The sequence below is a fragment of the Aphelocoma coerulescens genome, unplaced genomic scaffold (assembly GCF_041296385.1).
Source record: "Aphelocoma coerulescens isolate FSJ_1873_10779 unplaced genomic scaffold, UR_Acoe_1.0 HiC_scaffold_257, whole genome shotgun sequence".
NCBI lineage: Eukaryota > Metazoa > Chordata > Aves > Passeriformes > Corvidae > Aphelocoma > Aphelocoma coerulescens.
In genome coordinates, this window is record NW_027183601.1 from 29,943 (window position 1) to 36,858 (window position 6,916).

At 51.3% G+C, this 6,916-nt stretch overlaps 1 long non-coding RNA gene across 1 annotated transcript; it reads right to left on the bottom strand.

Moving 5' to 3' along the window:
- Positions 1–1,469: 1,469 nt before the first annotated feature.
- LOC138101381 (uncharacterized) lies at positions 1,470–6,355 on the bottom strand. Its single transcript, XR_011147124.1, has 2 exons — positions 2,945–6,355; positions 1,470–2,350 (listed from the first exon to the last, which is right to left on the bottom strand). It is a non-coding gene; the product is annotated as an uncharacterized lncRNA (long non-coding RNA).
- Positions 6,356–6,916: the final 561 nt, after the last annotated feature.

Here is a 6,916-nt window from a genome sequence, read left to right on the forward strand (position 1 = left end):
TGGAGACACCTAAAGAAGCAGAGGTGGGGTGTTCCTAAGAAAAGAACATCTAAATTCTTTGGTGGTAGAGGGCTTAAAATTAAAGTCTGAGTGGAGGTGCCTTTAGGACACTTCCATTCCAGTATCTGAATGGAATTTACATGAAGCATCCAAATCCTGACAAGCTTGTATGAACTCCAAAGCCTCTGCAAGTGTTTTATAGCCAGGGAAGGAGATAAGAGTCTGGAGTCTCTTCCCAAAACCTGGCTGCTGGTTTGTTTGGCCAGGCATAGGAATAATTGTATATTCCCTGGGGCTGTCCTTATGGGGAGAGGTTTACTTATGTGCCCTGGGTTTATTCAGTGCCTCTTCAAAGTGATGGAAACTGATTTCATTGAAATGCCAGGGGTGCCAAATGTTTTCCCCAGCCCGAGCTCGGAGCCAGCCCAGTGGGAAGTGGTTTAATGGCCATTTTCCCACTCCCTCGGGGCAGCAGCACTGGAGCACTCGCACCCAACCGTGCCCGAGGTGCCGAGTACTGGCAGGAGGCAAAGCCGGGGACGGGGCAGTAGGAGCTTGCAGTGCTCCTGGAATCGCAGAGCTGGAGCTGTGGGTTAGAACTCCCAGGAGCTGCTGCCTCACTCAAACCTCGTTTCAAGCTCAGCATCCCTCCTGCTCCCTTGGAATGATTGTTGCTTCTGTTGTTGCTCTTTCCCGATACATGATGATTATTATTGTAAATTCCCACTCCATTTCTTCCATAGCCCTTTGCTTCCCAGAGGTGGTGCTTTAGGCAAGCCCCTCCAGCCTGGGAAGGTGCTTTTGGCTCCGCACTCATTCCCAGTCCCCATGAGCAGCTGGACCTGTGCTGCCCCAGCAGATGCCCTTCCTTCCTTCCTTCCCTGCTGCACTTTGGCTTTTCGAGGGCTCTCTGGGGGGCTGAGGGAGAAGTTCTTTGTCATTCCAGGGCAGCATAAGCCCTGATCCCACTAAAAGCAGGAGGAATCATTTCATCCTTGTTTTTGGATACACCTTTAGTGTTTTCTCTCTTTTGCTGACACTGTGTGGTGAAGCAGCAGCTCCCTGGAATAATTTTTATTTGTAAAACAGTGAATTCCCTGCTGGAATCCCAGTCACAGCCCCCCAGATCAATGTGCAGTTTAAGGCCTTACACCCTGACCAGGACAAGTTCCTGTCCTTAGACATGGAAAACAGGGGAGAACTCAGACTGGATTGGAGCCAGCATCCAGAACGGGGAAAGTGAGGCAGCGTGCTTGGAGAAGGCTGGGGCTGGTACAGGGGGTGTTCCCCGTTGGATGACACCCGTGTGGAGCCGATCCTTCTCTTCCTTTGTCCAAAGTCCGATGGCAAAGGAGTGAAGAACCCACAAGTGGGGCCTGGAAGGAAAACAGTTCTGTTAAAATTAGGCAAAGAATGCACTAAGTAAAAATGGACATCCTTTTTATGTGTGAAAGAAAGTAGGGGAAAAATGTTGAAAAAGAGTTCTTTTATTTGGTGCCACCTCTCATTTTTTTATGGATAAAACCCTCTAGTGAGCAATCAGAACAGGAGTGGGAAAGCCAGGAGCCTTTGACTTCCACAGTGAACTTAATTTCCATGCTTAATTTTAACAATTTCCTCTCTCTCTCAGGGCAGGAAAACCCACTTAACTTGTCCCATCTTTGCCAAAAGCTTTGGTGTTTGAGCAGCCAAACCCAAGGAGCTCTGGCCCCACCAGCCTGTACTGGAGGGCCCCTGGTCCTGCCCGTGGTGTGGGATGAATCCCCAGTTGTCCCCAGAGGGGGCTGCCCTGGTCCCTGCAGTGCCCAGCACCTGAGACAGAGAGAGCCCTGTCCAAAGGGGCCTTTGGCACCTTGTCAGGAATGTGGCAGCAGCCCCAGGAGCAGGCTGGAGGTGAGAACTGGGGCTGTGTTTGAGCCTGACCAGGTCAGCTCAGTGTTTACCTGTGGGGGGAGCTTGGCCCCACACTCTGAGTTGAAGCGGGATCAGGGTGACAGATGCTGCATTTTGGGCACCCTGAGAGTTTCTCTCCCCCCTGGAGCTTTCCTGCAGGGATGGGGCAGGGCAGGGAGCAGAATTAACCCTGCACCTCCCGTGGCCACTGCTGGCCTTTGTCTCTCTGTTGTGCCATCAGCCTGTGGGAATTTGCTGCTGCCGCTGCCACCCCACCTGGGGGCTGCGTGCTCCTGGCAGCCCTTCCCAGCCCCACACCCGAGCTCCAGCGGTGCCTCCAGGCTGTGTTGGGAGCGTTTGCTGGGAATGGGCCTCATCCCTGGAGTATCCTTTCCTTCCAGAGTGGATGGACAGAGCTGCTGGGCTTGTCAGCTTCAGAGTTTGATTGCAAAAGTCACTGCAGGGAAGAATGACAAGGAGGTTTGTCAGAGTGGTGCTGTCAGACCCCACCTGCCAGTCTGTGCTTTGGGTTGGAGGTTGTTGTGTATTGGCCCTGCAGGCAAGGAATGTCCCCTTCCCACCTCAGCCCAGCAGCTCCCAAGGGCTCTTCCTGGAGTACTTATTCTTTGCTTCCCTTTGGGCTAACTTAATCTCCACCCTTCCATGAGCAATTCCTTGGCTTCTCCTGGAGAAAACCCCACGGCAGAGGCAGTCTGCAAAGGAGCCCAGAGCTGTGCTTGGAGCAGAGAGTGCTGAGAGCTGCGGGTGCCTCTGCTGCCCCAGGCTGGCAATATCCCCATGGAACAGACTGGGCAAATGGGATTAGAGGGAGCACAAGTCCCTTCAGGGAAGGGGTTTTCTCCTGTGCAGATCAGGCACAGGGCAGGAAGGGAACTTTGGAAATCAGCTGATTTCCCCCAGAAAGCATCACTCACATCAGCATGGATGACATGACCTGTGCCCACCGCTCACCATGCACCCGGCCAGAATCAAGAGCAAAGGTTGGTTTGGGTGTGAGCACTTGAAATAACTTGGAAAGAGAAGCAATCACCTTTTGCTGCTTCTTTCTTTCTTTCAGATGCTGGGATTGCCTCCGGGCACGTGTGCTGAGCTCTCCCTGCAGGGAACCGTCAGGCCTTAACAGCTGTGAGGTTGTGTTCTTCTCAGTGGGGAACTGGAAATAATTATTAATTAATTAATTGCAGAAATGTCTTCTGAACCTTTCCCCTTTCCTGGTAGATCTTCTCTCTCTGCCTCTGAATTTACAGCTGTTCCCTGGTGTCATTGGCCCTGCCTGAATTCCTTGCAGCTCCTCACTGGGAAAACCTGGGGTGACTGAGAGGGGACACAAGAATTGTTTGTGTAGGAAAATGGGAGGGGATGTCGAGGGGAGCGAGGTGGCATTTTTGAGGGAAAAGCTGAGGTGATGTTTAGGAGAGAGAATGCACATTTTTGGGGCAGAAAAGAGTTAATATTGTAGAGGAAGGAAAATTTGGGGGGTAAAACTTGATGTAACCTGTAGGGGACAGAATGAATATTTTGGCATAGGCATAGAGGAGTAGACAAATAAAGAAAATTTTGGAGGCAAAGCGTGACAAAATCTCAAGAGCAGAGAATGATCACTTGGAGGGAAAAATGAGGTGATGAGTACTGAGCATGTGGGGAAAATCTGAGCTAATCTCTAGGGGAGAGCATGAACACACTGAGGTAACATGAGGGAATCAGTTGTGGGCAGGTAGGGAAACTTGTGTAAAAAGAACATTAAATAAGCTGTAGAAAGAACATGTTGAGGTAAAAATGAGGTCATCAGTAGTAGACAGATGGAAAACTTTGGTGGTAAATCTTGATAGAAGCTATGTGGTAGAAAGTAAATAAATATTGAAGGAAGAAGAGGGAATCAGTAGTGGACAGGTAGGGGAATTTTGGAGGGGTAAAACTTGAAATAATCTAGAGGTTGAGAATGAATATTTTGAGGTAAAAATGAGGTAATAAGTTGTGGACAGTTAAGGAAAATTTTGGGGGTCAAACTTGAGGTAATCTCTAGGGAGAGTATGACACACTGACATAAACTGAGGCAGTCACTGGGGCTAGGCAAGGAAATTTGGGGTGTAAAACGTGGGAAGATCTGTAGGGCAGAGAATGAACATATTGAGGAAGCAATGAGGTGACCAGTAGTCAAGAGGAGGTAGAATTTGGGGGGCAAACCCTGAGGTAATTATGGAGGAACAGTAAGTGTTTTTGAGAAAAAATCGGACCTAATTTGTAGGGGACAGAATGAACATTTTGGGGATAAGACAGACAGAACTTGCGTGGTTTTGGTTTTACAATCTGGTCAGTATACAGGGGACAAAATAGACATTTTGGTCATAAAATCCTAGTTAATCTGTAGAAGAAAGAACTCCTATTTCGAGGTAAAAAGGAGGTGATCAGAATTGGGCAGGTAGGGAAAATTGAGGGGGTAAAATGTGAGGTCATCTCTAGGAGAGAGCAGGAGCATCCTGAGGTAAACTGAGGGAATTGCTGTGGACAGGTGGGTAAATCTGGGGGGTAAAACTTGAGGGAATCTCCATGGTAGAAAAGGAGTATTTTGAAGTAAAAATGAAGTACTCCGTGGTGGAGAGGTACAGAAAATGTCGGGGGTAGAATCTGAGGTGATCTGTAGCAGAGAGAATGCACTTGATGGGGTAAACTGAGGTTTTATGGCCAGGTAGGGAAGTTCTGAGGGGTAAAAATTGAAAGTGTCTGTAGGGTAAAGAATGAGAATATTGAGGTGGAAATGAGGAAAGAGGTAGTGGACAGGTGGGGAAAGTTTTGGGGGCAAATCTTGTGGTAATCTCCAGAGCAGAGAAAGAATGCTTCCTTGTAAAAAATGAGGAACTCAGAAGGAGACAGATGGGGACATTTTGGGGGTAAAGTCTCAGATCATCTCAAGGTGAGGGAAGGACTATTTGGAGGTGAACTCAGGACTCACTGTGTCCTCCTTCCTTGGCAGCAGCTGGCAGGGAAGGGAGAAGAGGCCTCGGGCTGGAGAGGGGCAGGAGAAAGGCACTGTGGGCAAAGGGACCTCCCTGGCATCCCCAGGGCACCTGTGGGGAACAGAGTGGACACTTTGGGAGCAAAGGGAGGTGAGTGGATTGTCCCTTTGGGGGATGCTGGGATTTAAATCATTCTATCCATTTGCCTGCTGACATTTCCCAGCCCAGGGGCTTTGGCTGCCAGGGCAGCACAAAGGTTGTTCCCTGTGTGGTGCCCAGATTTGGGGTTAGGCTTTGCTAGTTCACATGAATTCTACCCAAAGCCCTGAATTGCCACTGGAATAGCCTCCTAGTGCCTCCTGGAGCATGGATATTCCCATGCAGAGCTGCCTATTTAACAGCAGGTGTCAGGAAGTAGCAGAGCTTCCAGGGAAGCTCAGCAGGGTCAGGGCAAGGACAGCTTCATGTTCCATAGAATTTGCTGTTTGTAACCCTCATCCCCCAGCCCCCCCCACCATGTCCCTGGGGCACCTGACAGAGTTCCCTGGAATTCAGCTGCCTGCACCCCCCGAGCTCGGGCTCCAGGTGATATTTGGAAGCAGGAGAAGGCGCTGGCCGGACGCGCTCCCAGCCCGTGCTGAGGCAGCCCCTGTGCCCATGGGAGGAGTTCTCTCCCTGCAGGAGCTATTTCATTGCAGAGCCTCTGGAAGTTCTTTTCCCTCAGGAAAGGGATGCACATCCCTGCCTTCAGGGCACCTGCAGTGTGAGCCACCTGTGAAAGCTTTCCATCAGTTGTGCAGTTCCAGCTGGTTCCCCAAAACCTGCCAACTCAATCCAAAGAGATTTCTCTGCCTCTGACCTTTCATTTGAAGGCATCTCTGAGGGCATTGCTTGGCATTTCATTGCTGTGGGGGAAGCTTGCCTTGGCTTTAACGCTGCTGAGGGATGATGTCCTCAGGCTGGAAGGGAAGGCATTTTGGGTGGCTGGGACATAGCTGGCAGGTGTGTGGGAGGTCGGCAGCGGGAATTGCTGTCTGAGCCCCTCTGCAAACAGCCCGTGCCGACATTCCCCGGTGCCAGCTGTTCCTTGGGGTATTTTTGGGGCGTCAGTGGGGTCTGTCGGGGCCGAAGCATCTCCGGGTGCCTGTTCAGAGCAGCCCCTGGCCGAGGGGCCGCCCTTTATCCATGTCCATCCCAGCGCTGCCCAGGCAGCCCAGTGCCCGTTCCCGGGATGTGTGTTTGGCATGCTGTGTGCCACAGGCAGGACACTGCAGGCACAGCTCCTCTCTGCAAATCCAAAGCACAAGAGCTGCTGGTTCCCTTCCTGGGGCTGCTGGCCTTCTCCCTCCCCCCGTTCCCTGCCAGCTGGGACACACAGAAGGAGCACCAAGGAACACTCCTGGCAACGAGCAGGAGTCACTGAGAGCTCTGTGCAGCTCTGGGCCACAAAAGCTGCCTCAGCCGCCACTGTGATTTTGGCCTGTGAACACCCACCTGCGGGAAATGCCCCTCTGCAGGCAGGAGCAGCTCTGACACTCTCCAGAACTTTGGCCATGGAGCAAGTGAACCCTCAGGACTTGCCTTGCTTCTTTCTCCCTGGAAAGGGACATGGAATGAGCACCTTGACAGCTGTTGGGGAAATCCTGGAAAGGGCAGGAAATCAGGGCTATGGGAAGAGTTTTGTACTGTCCCCCAAGCGATCACCTGTGGTGTTCCATGATCAGGTGCTGGCCATGGAGCTCTGCCCTGTGGCCATGGCAGGGGCTGGGGTGTAAAGCAGCATTAGCATAAAAGAAGGAGCTGTATTTGCAAAGGAATTACCTTGCTGGCACTTGGCATTGCCATGCCAGGCAGGACATTGGCAGGAGCTGAGATTGGCTTGGTTGGAGCAGGGTGCTAAGAATGGCCAGGTGTGGGTTCAAGGCCCAGATGAGGCATTCACATAAGGGTTCGACTTGGTGCTCCTTGTGTATCCATTCCCACTCAGGAGATGCTGTGCTCTGGAAATAAAGGAGAAACAGTTTCCACTGGACTTTCAAAGCCAGAGG